The sequence below is a fragment of the Arachis hypogaea genome, chromosome 18 (genome assembly GCF_003086295.3).
Source record: "Arachis hypogaea cultivar Tifrunner chromosome 18, arahy.Tifrunner.gnm2.J5K5, whole genome shotgun sequence".
In the NCBI taxonomy this organism is placed as follows: domain Eukaryota; kingdom Viridiplantae; phylum Streptophyta; class Magnoliopsida; order Fabales; family Fabaceae; genus Arachis; species Arachis hypogaea.
In genome coordinates this window covers 70123127-70148627 of record NC_092053.1, presented here as the reverse complement: position 1 = coordinate 70148627, position 25501 = coordinate 70123127, and positions in this window count along the sequence as shown.

The following is a 25501-nucleotide window of genomic DNA, read 5'->3' as shown; positions in this document are numbered from 1 at the left end:
TTAATAGGAAGCAGGAATTAAGGCCCCCTCTACCTGTTATAGAAGGAACTAAAATCTTTGAGATGCTACAAAATGTTGAGAATGTCTTTGGAAAAAAGCAAAGTACATCAAATAGTTTCCCATGGAATTGGAAAAAAAGATCAATGTTCTTTGAATTGCCTTACTGGCACAAGAACCCACTGCATCACAACTTAGATGTCATGCACACAGGGAAGAACATACTTGACAGTATAATTGGAACTCTCTTGGATATCCCAGGCAAGACAAAGGACCATTTGAATGCTCGATATGACTTAAAAGATTTGGGTATCTGGAAAAATCTTCAACCAAAGGAGGTGAATAATGGCAAGAGAACAAAGTTGGCAAAGGCATGCTTTTCTATGACTGCTGCAGAGAAGTCAATTTTTTGTGGTGTTTTGAAGACAACAAAGCTACCTGATGGTAGTGCTTCGAATATATCACGCTGTGTACATCTAGGAGAAAGAAAAGTTTCTGGGTACAAGACCCACAATGCTCACTTTATGCTTCACTATTTACTACTAATACCGATTAAAAGCATCCTTCCTGATCATGTGGCCATTCCGTTGATTCGACTAAGTTCATTTTTTCATTGCTTACGCAAAAAGTTCATCACACTGGAAGAGATAGATCTACTGGAGTTAGAGATTGTGGAAACATTATGCCACCTTGAGATGATCTTTCCCCCTAGTTTTTTTGACATAATGGTTCATCTTCTAATTCATTTAGCAAATGAGGTGAGATTGGGTGGTCCGGTGCGGTTTCGTTGGATGTATCCTCCAGAAAGGTACATGTGTATATTAAAGTCATATGTTCCCAACAAAAGTCGCCCCGAAGGTTCTATTGCAGAGGCATATCTGGCTGAAGAGTGCTTAACTTTCTGCTCAAGATATTTGCATGGAGGTGTGCAAACAAGACTTAATAAGCGGCTACGGAATGATGATGATCCTAACGAAGATGAAGTTGTGCCATCAAAGTTGTTTTCTAACAAAGGTCATTTGTTAGGCGTGGGAAATGGAGAACCAATTACTCTAGATGACATATCAAGTGCTCAAGCCCATGTGTATGTATTACACAATTGTGAAGAAGTTGCAGATTATGTTAGGTAACTTAATCAAACTTATTTTTATTCCGATCAAGTTCACTCATATTTTTTATTGTAAACCTAACTATTATTAATTATAGAGAGCATGACGAAGAGGTTAACAATCAGCGGGGAACGAAATAGAGAAAAGCAAAGGTTCACAACAAAACGTTCGCCCAGTAGTTTAAAACTCTTGCGAGGGATCCAAATGTGCCTTTTTGGCTAAAAGAATTATCTCGAGGTCCAAGCCCTATTGCAAGAAGATTTTCTGGATATGTAATTAATGGATACAGGTTTCACACTGTGGAGCGTGAGGCAAGGAGAAAAACACAAAATAGTGGTGTCACATTAACTGCTTTAACTTCAAGCTTTGCAAGTGCTAAAGATAAAATTCCGATCCAAGACACTGTAGCTTATTATGGCAGGTTGTTTGAGATAGTAGAGTTAGACTATTTTGGGCGTTTTAAGGTTGTCTTATTTCGGTGTGAGTGGTATGATGCTGGGAGAGATAAGTATGGTCTTAAATTTATTCACTTCCATAAGAAATGCTTCCAGAATAAACCTTTCATACTAGCATCTCAAGTACATCAGTGTTTTTATGTGCAAGATCCATATGAACATAACAAACATTATGTTATGGAAACTATCCAAAGAGACTTATCTAAAACAAGCGACGAATCTGACTCGGAGGCCCGTCAAACACACTATAGTAAATAATATGAGCATATAACGAGCCCTGCCATACCAGCTGATGATGGTGAACTTATTTTGGAGAGGACTGATTTACGACCCACGGTTATTGAAACGGTTTCCCAAGTGACTTCTGCTCAAGAATATGAGGCAGACTTCATTGGAGATTCTGATTCTGATGGGTAATCCTAAGCAATTTATTGCTTAATATGTACATATGTATACTTAAGTTTTCTTTTTCACCTTTTTATTTGTAAGTAATACTTATTTCTTTGTTAATTTGTCAGTCTCTTACATTTTTCTCATATTAATTTTGATGCGTATATTGACTCTACATAACTAATTTCTCTGTGTAGGAATAAGGAATTTATTGATCTTAAAGCTACATAAAGTAAGAATTTGCATAGACAATTTGAGGCTAAGAGACAAAGGATTGTAATTGAACGCAAGAAATATGAAATGGAAGCTGCAGCTGCTAATGACAAGGAGAAATCTGAGCGAAGGGTGGATGAACCAGAAAGTCAATTGGAGATGCGTGCAACCAAAAGGCAGATGAAATCCATGTCAAAGAAGCTGGATTTTAGTCATTTGCAAAGCACATTCGATTCTATTAGCAAAAGGACTAATTCTACGCCTACCACCTTGGAAGTACAGGCAAACGTTCCTTCGCAATAACCAGAAAATAAAAAAAGAAAGGAGCTATTGATTGTGCCTACTGTTGAGAAAGTCAAGAATGGAGTGCAGGGTGGAAAATCAACACAAGGCTTGAAGAAGTCTAAGCCTACAAACATGGAGGCAGATGAACTTACAAGGAAGCTCGAAACAATTCGTAAAAGGAACAGAAACGCTCCAACAAGTGTAAGCCAAGAACAGAGTTGTCCAAGTTCTACTCAACTCACAATCAACCAAGGGTAGTGGCAGAATATTCAACTCACAGATGAAGAGACTCAAACAGGGCAAGATGACACAACTTTGCCTACTCCTGAAACTACCCCACAAAATGAAAGTGCAATGTTGGAAAAAGGAATATCAACAAAGGGTAAGAGGATGCCAGGAGTAAAGGCTCTTAGAAATAAGAGATTCGTTAGTCTTTTGTACACTAGTTGGCATGCTGTTTCTCCTAAAGCTAAGAAGTTCATGTGGGACTATGTTAACGTAAGACACTCGGTAAGCACTGATTGGATGTGAATTATTATTTTTTCGTCTTTTCATTTTTTTGAATCAATAATAGTTTGCCTCCTGTTTACTGCCAGTCTCTTCTAAACCATAGCCTAGAACAGTCCCGTAGAAAGGTTATCATTTAAAACCATGTATTTATTAAAAGAAAATTTATCAAGTGTTTCAGCATTATGTGATATCTATATGCCTTTTTACTTGGCTAGCTATTCTTTTGCTCTAATTTCAGACCTGCTATAACCAATAGAATGTGTCAGTATTCTTGCAGTTTTTTCCCCTCCATTTTCTTGCAACACAGATAAAGGATTGGTTTGTTTAGATTTTATGATTTTCTATTTTTTTAAGTTATAGCTACATATATGCAACTCTATCGTACCGTGGATTTCCTTTTTTTCTCCCCGTTGCTGCTTTGAACATGTTGCTTATATTACTTGTTTATGTTCTGAGTGTTTTGCCTCTGATATTCTGTCTTTATAGTTACTCAATATCCTATTTGGCATCTTGCTTCGTCAATTACATTTAATTCTGATATGGTTTCTAGATATACTTCTATTCCTCCTCCATACACAGCCTTGTCAATTCTTTCTTATATGATATATTTTTAATAGAAAAAAATTTCTTGGCAAGTTGAGGTTGCTTACACTGCAGCGATCGGAACCTGGAATGAGGCCAGAAGAACTAGAAGCTTTATTACAAGACGTCCAATAGTCTCCGATTAATGCGAATAGCGGCCATGGATCAACTCGTTTTCCGAACTTAGACGTTGTATGTCCTTATCTGTTCCTTGTCCCATAGTTTTCTGCTTGCATTTATATTAATTGCTATGGCTAGAAATTATATGTTGTGCAATTCTGGTTGTTATATTTATGATTTTGTACACTTGGTACATATGAATTTGTCCCTATATATAATTTAAGTGTGAAAGTCTGGTTAATTAGTGCATGAATAGTGCTATATGGATGTATTAGGATTGTGTTAAAGAAAATGGAAGAAAGAAACACCTACAAACTTTCATGATTTGAATGAAACAAGCAAGATAGCGCTATAGGGACTTGCATATGCTTTCTTGGTATACTATGTCTACGTGTTCCCTTCTTTGTAAGCAAAAGTGGGAAAAAAACTTTTTTAATTTTTGTATATGCTTTCTCAAACGTTCTTGCTGCACTGGAAAACACTTTTTTAATTTTTGTATACTCAAATCTTGATATAACAAAAATTCCATTTAATTTTTATAATTACGAATGTTATTATGAATATTTTTCTAACTACTTTTCTATATAAATGCAGGGTAACAATGAAGATTAAGCAATGAAGATTAAGCTATTTATTATTGTGGTTTATTGGCTAAGATAAAGTACCGTTTAGAATCTTTATATGTATGGTTGACTAATGACTTTTATTAGAAGATACTTATGTATGTCGTAGGATATTTTTTTTTTGCAGAGTATTAGTAGTAAATTCTAAGTAATATTATAGTTATTTTGATATGGCTATGCTTACTTTAGTGTGAGATGTATGAATTTTTACAATTAACTTCATTCTAGTACTTTTGGATCATTAATATAAATATATTTTGGTTAGAGATAATTTTTATTATTTAAAGAAATTATTTAGTATAATTATGTATTTATTTTTATTTTATAATATTCAATTCATTTACATAAAAATGCAGAATTATTATACATATAATCATATTAACTATTATGTTGTATTAATAATTATTAGATATATATATATATATATATATATATATATGTATATATATATATATATATACAGAAAAAAAACGAGACCTAAGGCTACACTTATATACAGTAGCTATAGTATACAAAAAAAAAATGAGACCTAAGGCTACACTTATATACAGTAGCTATAGTATATAGAAAAAAAACGAGGGACCTAAGGCTATACTTATAAAAAGTAGCCATTGAATACAATGTGGCTACGCTTTACAGGTGATGCAGTAGCATTAAAAAGCGTAGCCTATTCTGGTAAAAATGGAAGCTGAAAAGCGTAGCCTTTGGTCCTGGACAGCATCACTTTAAAAGCGCACCCTATTCCCAAATGCCAAAAGTGTAGCCCTTGGTGCAGAAAATGGTAGCCTTTGAGAATAGGCAACGGCCGAATAGGAATCACCCCAGAAAGCGTAGCTGTAGCCCAAAAAGCATAGCCGTAGCCTAAGGCATCATTTTTTTCACTTTTGGCTACACTTTTCAAGTGTACCTGAATGGGTGTTTTTCTTGTAGAGCTAGTAGGTGATGCTCAGAGTCTTGGGTCTTTTGATGCTTACTACTTCTTGGTTCTATAGATATTCAAGGGACACCCTTAGCTTCTACTTGTAATACCTTCTAAGCCTAGTTGCTTATCATGACTCATTTTCTTTTCAGTTCATTCAAGGTTCTACAGTTAGTTCCTTTATCTCTTGGCTTTGAACAGTCCCACTTGGTCTCAGTCTCTTTTGCTCTTGTTTTTGCAACAACTTACCATGGACTCTTATAGAAACAAACTATTCTTTTATTGATGCTGATAAAACTTAAACAACATTGCATTTTCTTTCTTTTAATCATAAATGACTCATAGAAAACTTCAAAGCATAAGGAAATTAAACATAAACTATCCTAATTTTGCAACTATTATCAAACAGAAATTCAGAATTTTAAATTGTCAACCATGGGACTCAACAACCTTGAGCACCTTTAGTTCATTGGCCCTTTTCCCTTGTCCTTCTTCTTGGAGGAGGAGGAGTCATCATCATCCTTCTTGGAGGATCCCTCTTGTGCCTTTGTATCCTTGGGCTTGGGCTTCCAAAATCTCAGCCTTCTCATGTAGGATCTTACATTTTCTTTGTGCTTGTATGCAATTTCTTCCTGCCTTGCATTGAGTTCTTCCATCTTTTGCATGTATGTTGGGTAATTGGGGTTCAAGTTGGCTACTGCATTACACAAGTACCTCAATTTTGTTTGTGCATAGCAGTCATACTCCCTTCTTGCAATGGTTCTGGCTTCATAAAAATGCCTAAACTCAACAAGGCTCCCTAGTTAGATTTGTTGTTGTTCCATAATTGTTCTGAGGCTGCTTTGCATCTCTCCCTAGTTGAACTGGTCTTGCTGCTCCTTCAGGTATTCCAAACTTCCTTGGAGTTGTTGTATGTTCTCATGCACTTGGTCCCAATGTTGTTGTTCCTTGAGTTGGTTGACATCCTCTCTTAGATGGTGTATATCTCCTCTCATTTGGTATATGTCTCATTGCAATTGTTCCCAGTTAAAACTTTCAGAGAATTGTGGGTATGGTGGTGGTGGAAGTGCTAGGTATTGTGGTTGATCTTCAGCCTCTTCTTCTTGGTGTGGTTGCCCTTGTGGTACATGAGCATGAGCTCTGTGCTTCCTGGGCCTCTGAAGTGGGTTGACTGATAAACCCCAATTTCGTGATTTATCTTGTGCTTATTTTAGGGGATTTTACTACCTTTTCCCACATTTATTCAATGAACTAGCATAATTTTGTAATTCTCCCTTGAATTGTGCTCAAGTGTAAAAACATGCTTTTTAGGCCCTTGGGAATGCGTCAATGGACGCGCACGCGTACAAGGCGCGCACGTGCAGAAGTGGTTTTGCTTAGAGACGCGCACGCGTACATGATGCGTCCGCGCGGATGAAGAACTTGCCAATCGACGCGCACGCGCACATGGCGCGCACACGCCGATACTCTCACGTGGCCCACTTAAAGACAAAATGCTGGGGGCAATTTCTGAGCTGCCCAGGCCCAAATCCAACTTGTTTCTGAGTGTATTTCATGCAGAATTGAAGTCCAAGCAGAGGGGGAGTGATGAGCGGATAATTTATACGCTTTTTGGCATTGTTTTTACTTAGTTTTTAGTATGATTTAGTTAGTTTTTAGTATATTTTTATTAGTTTTTAATTAAAAATCACATTTCTGGACTTTACTATGAGTTTGTGTGTTTTTTTGTGATTTCAAGTATTTTCTGGCTGAAATTGAGGGAGCTGAGCAAAAATCTGATTCAGGCTAAAAAAGGACTGCTAATGCAGTTGGATTCTGACCTCCCTGCACTCAAAGTGGATTTTCTGGAGCTACACAATTCCAAATGGCGCGCTCTCAATTGCGTTGGAAAGTAGACATTCAGAGCTTTCCAGAAATATATAATAGTCCATATTTTGATCAAGGATAGACGATGTAAACTGGCATTCAACGCCAGTTCCATGTTGCAGTCTGGCGTCCAGCGCCAGAAACAAGTTACAAGTTGGAGTTCAACGCCAGAAACAGGTTACAACCTGGCGTTGAATGCCCAAAATAGCCCAGGCACGTGAAAAGCTTAAATCTCAGCCCCAGCACACACCAAGTAGGCCCCAGAAGTGAATTTCTGCACTATCTATCATAGTTTACTCATTTTCTGTAAACCTAGGTTACTAGTTTAGTATTTAAACTTAGAGATTTATTTTGTACCTCATGACACTTTTAGATCTGAACTTTGTACTCTTTGACGGCATGAGTCTCTAAACTCCATTGTTGGGGGTGAGGAGCTCTGCAGCGTCTTGATGAATTAATGCAATTATCTCTGTTTTCCATTCAAACACGCTTGTTCCTATCTAAGATGTTCATTTGCGCTTCACTATGAAGAAGGTGATGATCCGTGACACTCATCACCTTCCTCAATCCATGAACGTGTGCCTGACAACCACCTCCGTTCTACATCAGATTGAATGAGTATCTCTTAGATTTCTTAATCAGAATCTTCGTGGTATAAGCTAGAATTGATGGCGGCATTCATGAGAATCCGGAAAGTCTAAACCTTGTCTGTGGTATTCCGAGTAGGATTCAAGGATTGAATGGCTGTGACGAGCTTCAAACTCACGATTGTTGGGCGTAGTGACAGACGCAAAAGAATCAAGGGATTCTATTCCGACATGATCGAGAACCAACAGATGATTAGCCGTGCTGTGACAGAGCATTTGGACCATTTTCACTGAGAGGACGGGAAGTAGCCATTGACAACGGTGACAGCTTACATACAGCTTGCCATGGAAGGAGCCTTGCATGTGTGAAGAGGAGTACAAGAGAAAAACTGAAATAAAGAAGACAAAGCATCTCCAAAACCCCAACATATTCTCCATTATTGCACAATAGGTATTTATATTTATGCCCTTTGACTCTTTACAATTGAAGTTGAAAAACACTGTTGTTGGCATCCTGACTAAGAATAATAAGATAACCATAGCTTGCTTCAAACCAACAATCTCCGTGGGATTCGACCCTTACTCACGTAAGGTATTACTTGGACGACCCAGTGCACTTGCTGGTTAGTGGTACTAGTTGTGAAAAGTGTGATTCACAATTCGTGCACCAAGTTTTTGGCGCCGTTGCCGGGGATTGTTTGAGTTTGAACAATAAAGGTTTATTTTGTTGCTTAGATTAGGAATAATTTATTTTTGTTGCTATAGAGTCATTAAATTCTGAGTCCTTTATTTCCTTTTCAAAAATTTTTCAAAAATATTATTTTTCTTTATCAATTTTTAATTTTTTTTCGTGAGTTTAGTGTCTTGTTCTAAGTTTGGTGTCAATTGCATATTCTATATTTTTCTTTTAAATTTTCGAAGTTGTGTTCTTTGATCTTCAAGTTGTTCTTGTTTATTTGTCTTGTTTGATTTTTAGTTTTTCTTGTTCTGTGTCTTTTCTTGTTTTTCTTGTGTTTTTCCAAAGCATTAGTCTTCAAAAAGGAATTTATTTTTAGTTAGTGAAAATATACCTCTTCAAAACAAGCGTTACATTTACAGCTCAATTGGCTAGAGCATTGGTTTATGTTCTTGATGATTGGGCACCGGTTCTATTAAAAATCTTTTTCAAAAATAATTTTTCTTAATTTAATATTGTGCCAAACTTTAAGTTTGGTGTTTTCTTGTTAATCTTTATATAATTTTCGAAAAGTTATTTTGGTATTCTAAAAATTTGAAGTTTGGTGTTCTTTCTTTTGTTCTTGGTGTTCTTGTGAATCTTTAAAGTGTTCTTGAGTCTTCTTTGTGTCCTGATCTTAAAATTCTTAAGTTTGGTGTTCCTTAGTGTTTTTCCTCCAAAATTTTCGAAAACAAGGAGCATTAGATCTAAAAATTTTAAGTCTTGTGTCTTTTATGTGTTTTTCTCTTTCATCATAAAATTCAAAATTCAAAAAAAAATATATATCTTTTCTAACTATTTTTAAGCCATATTTTCGAATTTTTTTTTATAAAAATTCAGATTTCAATTTCAAAATTTTTCAAATCTTATCCTTTTAAGATTTAAAAAAAAAATTTATATCTTTTTCAAAACAAATCTATATCTTTTCCTTCTTAAAATCTTTTCAACTCATAAATATCTTTTTCAAATCTTCACAATATCTTTTTCAAAACAAATTTATCTTTTTCAAATATCTTTTATATTTTTTTTAATTACATCTTTTTCCTATCATATTTATCTTTTACAAATCATATCTTCTATCTTATCTTTTCTCATAATTTTCGAATTACTTGGGTTGACTTGGTCAAAATTTTTCAAATCATATCTTTTTCAAAACTTCCTAACAAATTTTTTTTCTTTCTCTCTCTCCATTTTTCGAAAATCTTCATCCATTTTTATTTATTTTATTTTAATTTATTTTATTTTTGAAATAAATAAATAAAAATATTTTTTCTCTATTTTACATCATCTCCCTTTCTCCATCATGGATCTAAGTGGAAATGAACAGTCCAGAAGGACTCTGGGGTCATATGCTAACCCCACCACTGCTTCATATGGGAGTAGTATCAGTATACCCTCCATTGGAGTCAGTAGCTTTGAGTTGAATCCTCAGCTCATTATCATGGTGTAGCAAAGTTGCCAGTATTCCGGTCTTCCACAGGAAGAACGTACAGAGTTTCTAGCATAGTTTTTACAAATTGCTGACACAGTACATGATAAGGAAGTAGATCAAGATGTCTACAGATTATTACTGTTCCCATTTGTTGTAAAAGACCAAGCTAAGAGGTGGTTAAATAACCAACCTAAGGCTAGCATAAAGACATGGAAACAGCTGACAGAAAAATTTCTGAATCAAAACTTTCCTCCAAAACGGATGACACAGCTAAGGCTGGACATCCAAGGCTTTAGACAAGGAGATAATGAATCTCTTTAGGATGCTTGGGAGAGATACAGAGAGATGCTAAGAAAATGCCCCTCTGAGATGTTTTCAGAGTGGGTTCAGCTAGACATCTTCTATTATGGGCTTACAGAAAGAGCTCAGATGTCTCTAGACTACTCAGCTGGTGGATCTATCCACATGAAGAAGACAATTGAAGAAGCTCAAGAGCTCATTGATACAGTTGCCAGAAATCAGCATCTGTACTTAAGCAGCGAACCTTCCATGAAAGAAGAGGCTAAAACAGTGACTACTGAACTCAGTCCTGCTGAACAAGCTATTGAATTCAATCAGCAATTGGATTTTCTAACAAAACAGTTAGCCAAATTCAAGGAGAGACTACAAGAGAAAAGGATGGCTAATATAAATATGGAAGAACAATTAAAGCAAACAAAGCAGCAGCTGTCAAAACAAATAACAGAAGAATGCCAAGCAGTTCAATTAAGAAGTGGAAAAACATTAAATACCCCACCTTAAGGCAGCAGGAAGCCAAGAAATGAGCAAACTACCCAAATTCCATCTGAGGATAGTAAGAGCCCGGGGAAAAATAATTCTGGCGCTAAAACGCCAAAAATTGGGTGGAAGGCTGGCGCTGAATGCCCAAACCATGCTCAGGACTGGCGTTCAACGCCAGAAACAAGCAAGGAACTGGCGTTGAACACCCAAAGGAAGCACAGTTCTGGCGTTCAGACGCCAGGAACAGATGAGGAGTTGGCATCTAATGCCACTCCAGCTTCCAACCCTGGCTTTCAAATGCCAGTGAGGGATCAGACACCTGCAAGTACTGATAATAAATCCCTCAAGAAGGCTTCTCAACCTACCTCTGTAGGAAATAAACCTGCAGCAACTAAGGTTGAGGAATACAAAGTCAAGATGCCTTATCCTCAAAAACTCCGCAAAGAGGAGCAGGATAAGCAATTTGCCCGCTTTGCAGACTATCTCAGGACTCTTGAAATAAAGATTCCGTTTGCAGAGACACTTGAGCAAATGCCCTCTTATGCCAAGTTCATGAAAGATATCTTGAATCATAAGAAGGATTGGAGAGAAACTGAAAGAGTTCTCCTCACTGAAGAATGCAGTGCAGTCATTCTGAAAAGCTTCCCAGAAAAGCTTAAAGATCCCGGGAGTTTTATGATACCATGCATATTAGAGGGTAACTGCACCAAGACAGCTCTATGTGATCTTGGGGCAAGTATCAACCTAATCCCTGCATCCACTATCAGAAAGCTTGGCTTGACTGAAGAGGTCAAACCAACCCGGATCTGTCTTCAACTTGCTGATGGCTCCATTAAATACCCATCAGGCATAATTGAGGATATGATTGTCAAGGTTGGGCCATTTGCCTTCCCTACTGACTTTGTAGTGCTGGAAATGGAGGAGAATAAGAGTGCAACTCTCATTCTAGGAAGACTATTCCTAGCAACTGGACGAACCCTCATTGACGTCCAAAAAGGGGAGATAACCCTGAGAGTCAATGAGGATGAGTTTAAGTTGAATGTTGTCAAAGCTATGCAACATCCAGACACATCAGACGACTGCCTGGGCGTTGATATTATTGACTCCCTGGTGGAAGAGGTCCATATGACTGAGAGTCTCGAATCAGAGCTAGAGGATATTTTTAAAGATGTTCAGCCTGATCTGGAGGAACCAGAGGAAATAAAAGAACCTCTGAAAACTCCTCAGGAAGAGGAGAAACCTCCTAAACCCGAGCTCAAACCACTACCACCATCCCTGAAATATGTATTTCTGGGAGAGGGTGACACTTTTCCTGTAATCATAAGCTCTGCTTTAGGGCCACAGGAAGAGAAAACACTAATTCAGGTGCTAAGGACACACAAGACAGCTCTTGGGTGGTCCATAAGTGATCTTAAGGGCATTAGCCCAGCCAGATGCATGCACAAAATCCTATTGGAGGATGATGCCAAGCCAGTGGTTCAACGACAGAGGCGGCTAAATCCCGCCATGAAGGAGGTGGTGCAGAAAGAGGTCACTAAGTTACTAGAGGCTGGGATTATCTATCCTATTTCTGATAGCCCCTGGGTGAGCCCTGTCCATGTTGTCCCTAAGAAGGGAGGAATGACAGTGGTTCATAATGAAGAGAATGAACTAGTTCCTACAAGAACAGTTACAGGGTGGCGTATGTGTATTGACTACAAAAGGCTCAATACAGCCACCAGGAAGGATCATTTTCCTTTACCATTCATAGACCAGATGCTAGAGAGACTAGCAGGTCATGAATATTACTGCTTTTTGGATGGCTATTCAGGTTACAACCAAATTGCAGTAGATCCTCAGGACCAAGAGAAAACAGCATTCACATGTCCTTCTGGAGTGTTTGCCTACAGAAGGATGCCTTTTGGTCTGTGTAATGCACCTGCAACCTTTCAGAGGTGCATGCTCTCTATCTTCTCTGATATGGTAGAGAAGTTTCTGGAAGTCTTCATGGATGACTTTTCAGTATTTGGAGACTCATTCAGCTCCTGCCTTAACCATTTAGCACTTGTTCTGAAAAGATGCCAAGAGACCAACCTAGTTTTAAACTGGGAAAAATGTCACTTTATGGTGACTGAAGGGATTGTCCTTGGGCATAAAATTTCAAACAAGGGAATAGAGGTAGATCAAGCTAAAGTTGAAGTAATTGAAAAATTACCACCACCAGCCAATGTTAAGGCAATCAGAAGCTTTCTGGGGCATGCAGGATTCTATAGGAGGTTTATAAAGGATTTTTCAAAAATTGCAACCTCTGAGCAATCTGCTAGCTGCTAACATGCCATTTGTGTTTGACACAAAGTGTCTGCAGGCGTTTGAGACCCTGAAAGCTAAGCTGGTCACAGCACCAGTTATTTCTGCACCAGACTGGACATTACCCTTCGAACTAATGTGTGATGCCAGTGACCATACCATTGGTGTAGTATTGGGACAGAGGCATAACAAGCTTCTGCATGTCACTTATTATGCTAGCAGTGTTTTAAATGATGCCCAGAAAAATTACACAACCACAGAAAAAGAATTACTTGCAGTGGTTTATGCCATTGACAAGTTTAGATCCTACTTAGTAGGATCAAAAGTGATTATGTACACTGACCTTGCTGCTCTTAAATATCTACTCACAAAGCAGGATTCAAAGCCCAGGCTCATAAGATGGGTGTTGCTTCTGCAAGAGTTTGATATAGAAATAAGAGACAGAAAAGGAACAGAAAATCAAGTAGATGATCACCTGTCCCGGATAGAACCAGTAGCAGGAGCATCCATCCCTCCTACTGAGATCTCTGAAACCTTTCCAAATGAGCAATTGTTTGCTATTCAGGAAGCTCTATGGTTTGCAGACATTGCAAACTATAAGACACAAGGTTCTTCTTCTGTAACCATGGAGAGGAAGCATGAAAAGCTTCTCTCACTGCAGAGTCAACCAAAGCCCCCACAGTCAAACTCTAAGTTTGGTATTGGGAGGCCACAACCAAACTCTAAGTTTGGTGTTGAACCCCCACATTCAAACTCTAAGTTTGGTGTTGGGAGGTCCCAACCTTGCTCTGATTATCTGTGAGGCTCCATGAGAGCTCACTGTCAAGCTATTGACATTAAAGAAGTGCTTGTTGGGAGGCAACCCAATGTTATTTAATTATATCTATTTATTTTCCATGGCTATTTTATGTTTTCTTTAGGTTGATGATCATGTGAAGTTACAAAAACAAATGGAAATTCAAAAACAGAATGAAAAACAGCATGAAAAATAGCACACCCTGGAGGAAGATCATTCTGGCATTTAAACGCCAGAAACAAGCATCTGTCTTGTGTTTAACGCCAGAAACAAGCACCAAGCTGGCGTTTAACGCCAGAAATAAGCATCAGTCTGGCGTTAAACGCCAGAAACAGGCTATATTTGGGCGTTTAACACCAGGATTGCACAGTAAGGGCATTTTGTACACCTAATTGGAGCAGGGATGCTAAATCCTTGACCCCACTGGATCTGTGGACCCCACAGGATCCCCACCTACCTCACCATTCAAATTCAAACCATTCTCCTCCCAAACCCACCCATTCACACACTTCCATCTCCTCCATCTTCTCCACTTCTTTCTTCTCTTGCTCAAGGACGAGCAAACCTTCTAAGTTTGGTGTGGTAAAAGCATTGCTTTTGTTTTTCCATAATTCAGTGGTAGAGCAATTGACTGCAGATCAAAGAGCTATGAGGAAAGAGCAACAAAGGCAAGGAAGAGACATAGAGGAGCTCAAGAGCACCATTGGTTCTTCAAGAAGAGGAAGACGCCACCCTCATTAAGGTGGACCCATTCCTTAATCTCCTTGTTCTTATTTTCCTGTTTTTCATTTACTATGCTTCATGTTTAATTATGTTTGTGTCTTTACTATATGATCACTAGTACCTAAGTGTCTATGTCTTAAAGATATGAATGTCCTATGAATCCATCACCTTTCTTAAATGAAAATTGTTTTCTGAAAAAGAAAAAGAAGTACATGAATTTCGAATTTTAAAATAGTTTAATTATTTTGATGTGATGGTAATACTTTTTATTTTCTGAATGAATGCTTGAACAGTGCATATGTCTTTTGAATTTGTTGTTTACGAATGTTAAAATTGTTGGCTCTTGAAAGAATGATGAAAAAGGAGAAATGTTATTTGATAATCTGAAAAATCATAAAAATGATTCTTGAAGCAAGAAAAAGCAGTGAAGAACAAAGCTTGCAGAAAAAAAAATACGAAAAAAAAGAGAGCAAGAAAAAGAAAAAGCAAGCAGAAAAAGCCAAAAGCTCTTTAAACCAAAAGGCAAGAGCAAAAAGCCAATAGCGCTTAAAACCAAAAGGCAAGGGTAATAAAAAGGATCCAAGGCTTTGAGCATCAGTGGATAGGAGGGCCTAAAGGAATAAAATCCTAGCCTTAGTGGCTAAACCAAGCTGTCCCTAACCATGTGCTTGTGGCGTGAAGGTGTCAAGTGAAAACTTGAGACTGAGCGGTTAAAGTCGAGGTCCAAAGCAAAAAACAGAGTGTGCTTAAGAACCCTGGACACCTCTAATTGGGAACTTTAGCAAAGCTAAGTCACAATCTGAAAAGGTTCACCCAGTTTTGTGTCTGTGGCATGTATATATCCGGTGGTAATACTGGAAAACAGAGTGCTTAGGGCCACGGCCAAGACTCATAAAGTAGCTGTGTTCAAGAATCAACATACTGAACTAAGAGAATCAATAACACTATCTAAATTCTGAGTTCCTATAGATGCCAATCATTCTGAACTTCAAAGGATAAAGTGAGATGCCAAAACTGTTCAGAAGCAAAAACCTAATAGCCCCGCTCATCTAATTAACACTGATCTTCATAGATGTTTTTGGAATTCATTGTATATTCTCTTCTTTTTATCCTACTTTGTTTTTAGTTGCTTGGGGACAAGCAACAATTTAAGTTTGGTGTTGTGATGAGCGGATAATTTATACGCTTTTTGGCATTGTTTTTACTTAGTTTTTAGTATGATTTAGTTGGTTTTTAGTATATTTTTATTAGTTTTTAATTAAAAATCATATTTCTGGACTTTACTATGAGTTTGTGTGTATTTCTGTGATTTCAGGTATTTTCTGGCTGAAATTGAGGGAGCTGAGCAAAAATCTGATTCAGGCTGAAAAAGGACTGCTGATGCTATTGGATTCTGACCTCCCTGCACTCAAAGTAGATTTTCTATAGCTACAGAACTCCAAATGGCGCGCTCTCAATTGTGTTGGAAAGTAGACATTCAGGGCTTTCCAGCAATATATAATAGTCCATACTTTGATCAAGGATAGAAAATGTAAACTGGCGTTCAACGCCAGTTCCATGTTGTAGTCTGGCGTCCAGCGCCAGAAACAAGTTACAAGTTGGAGTTCAACGCCAGAAACAGGTTACAACTTGGCGTTGAATGCCCAAAACAACCCAAGCACATGAAAAGCTTAAATCTCAGCCCCAGCACACACCAAGTGGGCCCCAGAAGTGGATTTCTGCGCTATCTATCATAGTTTACTCATTTTCTGTAAACCTAGGTTACTAGTTTATTATTTAAATGACTTTTAGAGATTTATTTTGTACCTCATGACATTTTTAGATCTGAACTTTGTACTCTTTGACGGCATGAGTCTCTAAACTCCATTGTTGAGGGTGAGGAGCTCTGCAACGTCTTGATGAATTAATGCAATTATCTCTGTTTTCCATTCAAACACGCTTGTTCCTATCTAAGATGTTCATTTGCGCTTCACTATGAAGAATGTGATGATCCGTGACACTCATCACCTTCCTCAATCCATGAACGTGTGCCTGACAACCACCTCCGTTCTACATCAAATTGAATGAGTATCTCTTAGATTTCTTAATCAGAATCTTCGTGGTATAAGCTAGAATTGATGGCGGCATTCATGAGAATCCGGAAAGTCTAAACCTTGTCTGTGGTATTCCGAGTAAGATTCAAGGATTGAATGGCTGTGACGAGCTTCAAACTCATGATTGTTGGGCGTAGTGACAGACGCAAAAGAATCAAGGGATTCTATTCCGACATGATTGAGAACCAACAGATGATTAGCCGTGCTGTGACAGAGCATTTGGACCATTTTCACTGAGAGGACGGGAAGTAGCCATTGACAACGGTGACAGCTTACATACAGCTTGCCATGGAAGGAGCCTTGCATGTGTGAAGAGGAGTACAAGAGAAAAACTGAAATAAAGAAGACAAAGCATCTCCAAAACCCCAACATATTCTCCATTATTGCACAATAGGTATTTATATTTATGCCCTTTGACTCTTTACAATTGAAGTTGAAAAACACTGTTGTTGGCATCCTGACTAAGAATAATAAGATAACCATAGCTTGCTTCAAACCAACAATCTCCGTGGGATTCGACCCTTACTCACGTAAGGTATTACTTGGACGACCCAGTGCACTTGTTGGTTAGTGGTACTAGTTGTGAAAAGTGTGATTCACAATTCGTGCACCAGGGAGCAATTAGTTTAGCCAACATGAGCCTTTAGTTAGTTTTCTAGAGAGAGAAGCTCCCTCTTCTCTCTAGAATTAGGTTAGGATTAGGTTAGATTGTCTTAGATCCATGTTTAATTACTTGATCTCAACTTGTTTCTTTTATAATTTCTCATTTCTACATCTTGATTCTCTTGTTTGTGATGTTAATGTCTAATTTTGCTCTCTTTTGTGATGATGAACTCATGTTGGATTTGGTTTACATTTAATGCAATTTAATGTAATTTTTTCTTCTATTGATGAATTGAATTGTGATCTTACTTTCCTTGCAATTAGTAGTTGTTAGATTTTACTATTTCTTGCAATTTATGATGCTTACTTTTATTGCACTTTATGTGTTTGATGAAATGTTCTCTTTAGTTGTTGAGTAGTTTTGTCAACTCTTGGTCTAAGCTAAGGGAATTGGATAACCTTGAGTCATTGGATATAATGGATTTGGTGATTTGAGAACCCTTGGTGATCAATTTGACATCCATTGACGCTAACCCACTACTAAGTTAATTAGTAGGTAGATTGGGACTTAAGGTTGATGTGATCAAACCTATTTGACGTACTTCAAGCTTAGGAGTAAATACCATGTACTTAAGGCTTTAGGGAAGTAGACTTAATAGGTTGGCCTCTCATGATTATTAATATTTGGTTTGTTGGCAAGGACGGTGATCTCAATTACCTAAGTTTTAGCCAAGAGTTCTTTATCTTGCTTTCTTTACTTACTTGCTTAATTTACTTTTCTTGACCTCTTAGGAACCAAAACCCCCTTACCCCTTTATAGCTAATAATTGAGCACTTCATTGTATCCTAGGGAGATGAACCAGAGTCCAAATACTTCGGTTAATTTTCATTGGAGTTTGTTATTCGTGACACAAAACCACAAATTTTTTATTGCGAGAATTGTTTGTCGGTTTGGAGCTATGTGATGCACGGAAACTTATCTCTCAACAATTTTCCCTTCGGCAACTATACCGAATTGTCGTCAAGTAAAAACTCACAATAGAGTGAGGTCGAATCCCACAGGGATTGATTGGTCAATCAACTTTAATTAGAGGAATGTTCTAGTTGAGCTAAGTAGAATTTGGGTTTGAGAATTGCAGGAAATTAAATGGCGGGAAGGTAAATAGCAGAAAATGTAAATGCTGGAAATAAAGAGCTGAATATAAATGACGGAAAGTAAATTGCAGAATCTTAAATGGGGAATGGGGAATTCAGCATGAAAGTAAACGGCAGAAAGTAAAGAGAATGGGTAAGATCAGAAATGGGGAATTCATTGGGCTTAGGAGATGTTGCATCCTCCAGATCAAGTTCATTTTCATCTTTTCCTCAATCAATGCATTCATTGATCTCCTTGGCAATCTTAGGTGATTGAATTCCAATTCCTTGGTAATTCAATCTCTCAAATCTTGATCAATAGCCAATTCCTTGGTCTAATTGCTCATGAGAAGAGATGAAGTGTGGTTACTGATTATACCACATGTATTTCCAAATCAAAGTATTGGGAGAATTATATGTCACCATATCCGCCCAAACCCCAATTTGGTCCAACATGAGAAAGCATTTCTAGCATGATCTCTTCATTCCTCTTCCAAGGCTCTGAAGAGATCCAAGTATGAATAGCTTCTTTTCCAAGACAACTACCTAATTGGATGAAGATTGAAAGCTTTCTAGTAAAATCAAGAGAAAAGAAAGAAGCAGAATAATGAAAACTATTATTGATCCATCAAATTACAACAGAGCTCCCTAACCCAATGAAAGGGGTTTAGTTGTTCATAGCTCTGGGAATGGAAAGCAGAGATGGAAAATACATTTTTAAAACTAAACTAGAAGTTGCAGAGAAGTAAAATTATACAAAGTAGCTCTCTAAAATGCCAAAAGCTCCCTCTCTAGTTCAAAACTACTCCTATTTATACTACTCTTCTGATCTTCTAGTTGGCTTTTCAAGTCTTGGATATGGGCCTTTGGATCTTGAGTTGAAGCAGTTATCATCTTTAGTGGGCTCAGCTTCACTTGCAGAGAAAGTGTGCAGTAGGCATGGACTTTAGCTTAAGGCGTTAGTGGTGTTAACGTTAAGTGAAAATGTGGGGTCGAGAACGTTAGTGAGAATCACCTTTTTCACTAACGTTCCTAACCCAAAATGGTCCACGTTAACTTCAACGTTAGTGGCACTAACGTGACCACTAACGTTGCCTCTTGGCCCTTCGCAAATGTTACTGGGGTTTACCTTTTCCAATAACGTTGAGAGTACCCCTTTCTCCCTACGTTAGAGTTCACGTTAGTATAGTTAACGTGACCTTTAATGTAGGCTTGCCAAATCTTCGAGAGCGTTAGTGACATCTACCTTTTTCACTAACGCTCCAAAACGCCCCTTTCCCACGTTAGTACCTCACGTTAATTACATTAACGTGACCACTAACGTGGTGTTGATTGCCATCTCCAACGTTAGTGACAAAGGTGAGTGTCACCAACGTTGGCTCATCATCCCTTTCCTCCACGTTAGCTTTCACGTTAATGTAATTAACGTGGTAACTAACGTGGCTCATAGTGGCTTAGTCCAACGTTAGTGACAAAGGTGAGTGTCACTAACGTTGGCGATTCCATGCTCCTTCCACGTTAGAGTTCACGTTAACCAAGTTAACATGGCTCTTAACGTAGCCAATATGGGCTTAGTCCAACGTTAGTGACAAAGGTGAGTGTCACTAACGTTGGCATTATCTTCCTCTTCCACGTTAGAGTTCATGTTAACTGAGTTAACATGACTCTTAACGTGGCCAATTGCCCTTTTGGAGCGTTAGTGGCACTTACTTTTACCACTAACGCTTGGAGCTTCCTTTTCTTCCACGTTAACTACCACGTTAATCTAGTTAACGTGGTAATTAACGTGGGCTTTGATGGCTTCGAAGACGTTATTGGCGATCACTTTTCTCATTAACGTTGCAAGCTAGCTCTCATTCCACGTTAGTGGTCACGTTAGTTAGACTAACGTGGCTACTAACTTGGCTTTTCCTTGCTTTCTTTGTCCTGAAATCAAGCAAATAAAGTGCATCAAAGCTCTAATCCAAGTTATGAGTCATGCATCATCCAATTTGTCATTTAATTCATGCATAATTCTCATGAAATCATATAAAGTTCAAAATGTTTGCTTGAATTAAGATGTAAGTGAAATTCTACCCAAAACTTGTTTATTTCCTAAGAGAATGCATGAAACTACCCTAAAACAGTAAAGAAAAGGTCAGTGAAACTGGCCAAAATGCCCTGGCATCACAACACCAAACTTAAAGCTTGCTTGTCCCTAAGCAAGTATTGGAACATGAGAATGATGAATGACAAGAGGAATGAATCATTATTGTGGAAGTCATGTCCTTGGTCTTATGGGGTTTCATGCATAGCAACTTAGGTTCATTCCTCTACAAGCTTTCAGACCTTTATCATGCCCTGGAATACTCACTTGATTGCACCCTTTGAGACTTTTATTTATTGATTCCTTTGTCTTTTCAAGGTTTATTGCATCCTTAGGCTAACTGCTTTGTGAGGGGGCGACTCTTTAAAATAAGCTTTCAGCCAACACTCCCGAACCAGTTGGTTCAAGGTGCTAGGTGTTGAAACACCCCTAAGGACTTACTCCCTCAAGTCTCTCTCCCCCATACATGCACACCACAGGCACATGGTTTGTTATTTTCTTTCCTTGAGGCCTTGGTGTCCAATACCTCTTTGGGTTACTAAATGTTCTGTAGCAAGGTTGCTCTTGATAGTGGATTTTCAGTTGATAATCCCGGGTTAGTTAACCCAAGTTACCAAGTGATGAAGCACTCCTAAGAACTTATTCATCCAAGCATATCCTTGGTACAAGAGCACCATAGACACATCCCTCAAGATTCAAGCCCTTAGTGTCTAGCCTTATTTCTTATTACTTTTCTTTCTTTTTCAACTCTTATTGTTCTTTTCCTTTTTCTTATTAGGATCTTATTATTTAGCTAGTCTCATGGGGTGTGTTTCAAGCATATGATTCAGGACAGATAGTTACCTTCCTACCTTGTTGGTGAACCAACTTAGCTAAGTGATTACTACACCACAAATTTAAGGACCTACTCCACAACTTGAACATCACTCTGGTCTTTCATAACATCTCTTTTTTTTATTTGATTTAAAAAGGACAAACATACAATAAGCAAGATGAAAATGCAGCAGTGCCATTAGACTAGCAAGCATAGACCTAGGCAATGCAAATTTCAAGACAGAATTGAAAATTCCTAAGCTACTATGGAAGCATGTTCTATTTCATACATGATTTTCCTTATTTAAAACTTGAAAAAGATGGGATAATGAGGAAACTCCACCACCTTTTACTCATGGGGTTGCTCATGCTCTCCCTCTTGTTTGTCCTCTTTGTGTTTTTCTTGAGTGCTTGAACTCTCACTTCCCTTGTCTTTTCCAATCAACTTTTTCCAGAAGCCAGCATCTTCCATCTTCTTTTTCAATGCTTCCTTCTACTGTTTCACCTTCCTTTCTTCTTGTTCTGTTAGATCTTTTTGGATTACATCAAACCTAGGGATTGCAGAGTACAGATTATGCATATGAGCAGACATATAGTTCAACTTGGCTTGAATGTTTATGTTAAACTCCTCCCTATGTAGTTGCCGTCCTTCATTAAGTGCACTGAACTCATTGAATGCCTTCGTCTGAGCTAGCTGACGTTGGTTGAGTTCTTGCAGGCGTTTGTCTTGGCACTCTTACCTTTCAGTCACTTGATTGATGGCTTGCGTGAGCTGGGAGTAGTGTTCCATTTGCTGTTTCTGCCATTCCCCTTGTTGATTCATCCAATTAGAAAGGATTTCTTCTTGATGATCCATCCTTTGGGATTGAATGTGTAGTTGTTCCTCTTGCCCTTCCATATATCTCCTTGCCAAGTCCTCAATGGCTCCTTGAATGTGGCCCAGATTTATATTGGTTGGATCATAGTACTCTTCTTGCTAATATTCTTCTTGATGAGATTCTTCTTGGTGAGGTCCTTCTTGTGATGTTCTTTTTCCTATTTGAGGCCTTCTTTGTTGTTGGGCGGGTGCCACATAAGTTATACGCTGGAGCGTAACCATTCTTCTAGGGTTTACCCACATTGGATTGCTGTCCTCGAAGACTACCTTGGCTTTTGTACACAGCCTAAGGATGGTGCTGGGGTACCAAAGTCTAGCACCTAGATCATTCTTCTCGGCTGATTCTTGAATCCCCTCGGCTATAATTTCGTGCACATTGATGCCTCCACCCTTTACTAAGCAATGTACCGTAGTAGCTCGAGTAATGTTGACCTCAGAATTGTTTGCGGCTGGGAGGATAGATCTCCTCACAAGCTCAAACCATCCCTTGGCTTCCGGGATGAGGTCTCCTCTCCTGATGAACCGGGGTCTTCTATCCGAATACCTTTTCCAGTCAGATCCTCTAACACACATGTCGTTCACAATTTCTTCAAGTTCGTCATTGTCAGGGCCATTACTTATTCTCACATGATAACTGGGCTCATCAAAATGTGGCGATTTCAGCTGAAGAGTCTTTGTTATGGCATTGGGGCTGAAATCCACCTCTGTTCCTCTCACATAACTTTTGAAGGTAGGGGCCTTGGTTTTGTCTTTTCTGACCACATTTGCATAGAACTCTTTGATGAGGTTTGCATTTATCTTTGCTTCTGGGTTCGTGAGCTTTAGCCAGCCCCTTTGTTCAATCTTCTCTCGAATCTGTGGGCACTCATCCTCGTTGAACTGGAATGTTAACTCAGGCAGTATCTTTTTGAGCTTTATCCGTTCAAGTTCAAGTTCATGGAATGCAATTTTGAATCTCCCTTCATCAAAAGGGGTGCTCTCCACCGGTTCTTTTCTCTTTTGCTTCTTGGAGCTCGATGATGCCATGAGTGACTTTTTGATGGTGTGGATTGATGGAGAAATTTGGCCGGTTAAGATAGGGTGTAGTGAAGGGAGTGAGGGAGAGTGTTTTTGGATGGGGTGAAGTACAAAGGGTGGAAATTGGAATGTGAAGGAGGTATCAAATAGGAACCACTTATATAGAGGAGTGGTAAGTGAATGAAAGGTGTGGATTAATGGAGTGAGTGTATGATGAACGGATGGGGTTTAGCATGGGATGGGCACAAGGATCATCACCTTTATGATGGGGTTGGTTCAGTTTCCAAGTATGTTCTTCTTCCAATGTTGCATGGCAATAATTCCCAATGCAATTCCCTTGAAGACACGTGTATAGTCCTCTCTTTTTGTGGTGGCCGAACCCTCCTTCAATTGTCCCATCAATTCTCCTACAAAATAAAAAAAGTGTGATTACTAAATGTATGGATAGTGGCGGCAAACATTAAAAAATGGGATAACTACTTTTTAAAATTTTTGTTTCTAATTACTAAGTGCTATTCATGAGTGCAAACCAACTAACCAACTAAATGTCCATGTATGCAACATTGGTGACACCAAACTTAGTTTGGGGCTATGTGGTGTAAAGGATTTGTTCAAGGCTCTAAGAGTGACATGATATGAGTTACATTTATGTTCTCTTAGTGTGCCTTGAACACCAAACTTGTTCTTCACTATATGTTGCATAAAAAGGATTCATTCAAGTGCATGTCAAAGTTGATTTGAAATTCATCAACCTTGCTTTATTAACTACTTTAAAAGCATGTAAAACATGGGTTGCCTCCCATGAAGCGCTTCTTTAGCGTCACTAGCTTGACGTTCTGTCTTTGTCAAGGTGGTTGGTAATGCTTCAGATCTTCCCCTCTTGCAGTAAACCTATATCTATTGGCTTCATCAAGGATCTCTACATGTTCTAGGGAGAGAACTTTGTTGATGGTGAAAACCTTAGGTAACTGAGATGGGATGGTGGGGAGATGAGGTGGGATATCTAGAAAGTAAGCTGAGATCACTTTATCCCCTGGAGAGAAATCCTCTGTAGGAATCTTCTTTTTTCTCCATCTCCTTGGTGCCTTCTTCTTTGTTTCTTTTGCTGTTGCCCTGCTCTTTGTGGTCTCTTTTCCTAGGGAGATTTTGTTGCTGGTCTCATATGATTCTGGTGGTTTTGGCTCCTCTTGAGTTTCCTTTAGCTGTGACACCTTCTGGCTATTTTGCTTAACAACCAAAGGGATTCTCAAGTGTACATTTTATGCTTCAGTGCTTGTTTCTTCCACCAGTATTTTTTCATGCTCTCCCCTTGGTTCCTTGCTTTTCTGATCTGCTTCTTGTGAGGGTTTGAAGACATTGAATGCGAGTTGCTCGTCATGTATCCTCAATATTAGCTCTCCTCGCTCCACATCTATGAGCGCTCTGGCTGTAGCTAGGAATGGTCTTCCCAATATGATTGGGTGGATGTGACTCTCTTCCATTTCCAATATGGCAAAATCTGAGGGAATGAAGTAGTTCCCAACCTTCACTAACACGTTTTCCACCACTCCTACTGCTTATTTTTTAGTTTTGTCAGCCAGCCTGATGACTACATCTATGGGCATTAGCTCATTGATCTGCAGCTTCTTCATAAGGGATAAAGGCATTAAGTTGATGCTTGCTCCCAGATCACAGAATCCCTTATCAAACATTGTTTCTCCTATGGCACAGGGGATATGAAAACTCCCTGGGTCCTTCCTTTTTGTAGGCATCTCTGGTTGAATGAGAGCACTGCACTCCTTATTCATCACTATTGTTTGCCCTCCTTTGAGTGAGCTTTTCCTGGTCAGCAGCTCCTTCATATACTTAATGTATGAGGCATTTGTTGGAGGGCCTTGATGAATGGTGTGTTTACATGGAGAGATGCAAACATGTCAAGAAACCTTGAGTATATTCTCTTTTCTACACCACCCTCGAGTCTTTGGGGAAAAGGTGCATAGAGTCTCAGCAGCTCCTTCTGTGAAATTTTGGTTTCTTGGTGATCCTCTTCCTGTTTCTCTGCTGATGTATCTCCAGGTTGTTCTAATGGTTTGTTCAGCTCTTCCTTAGTCCTCTTATCACTTATAGTGACCATCTTGCAATCTTTTCATCTGACCTTCTTTGTTTCACCTCTCGGGTTTTTCTCTGTGTCACTTGGGAAGTTATCAGCAGGTTTGGAAATCTTCTCAGAGAGGTATCCCACTTGAAACTCTAGCCTCTTGATGGTATCTCCCTAGTTCTTGATATTGGCTCGCACCTCCTCCTTGAACACTTTGTTATCTTGGATTTCCTTACATATGCCTTCAAGTAGAGTCTCAATCCTTGATAGTCTTTCTTCCGATGATGGTGAGTTGAGATTGGAGGGATGAGAATGACCATTTTGGCTTTGGTATGGATGTTGAGGTGTGTTGTTAGGTGGGTGCTGATATGATCTCTGTGTGGAATGTTGGTGAGCTGCATTGTTGTTGGGGT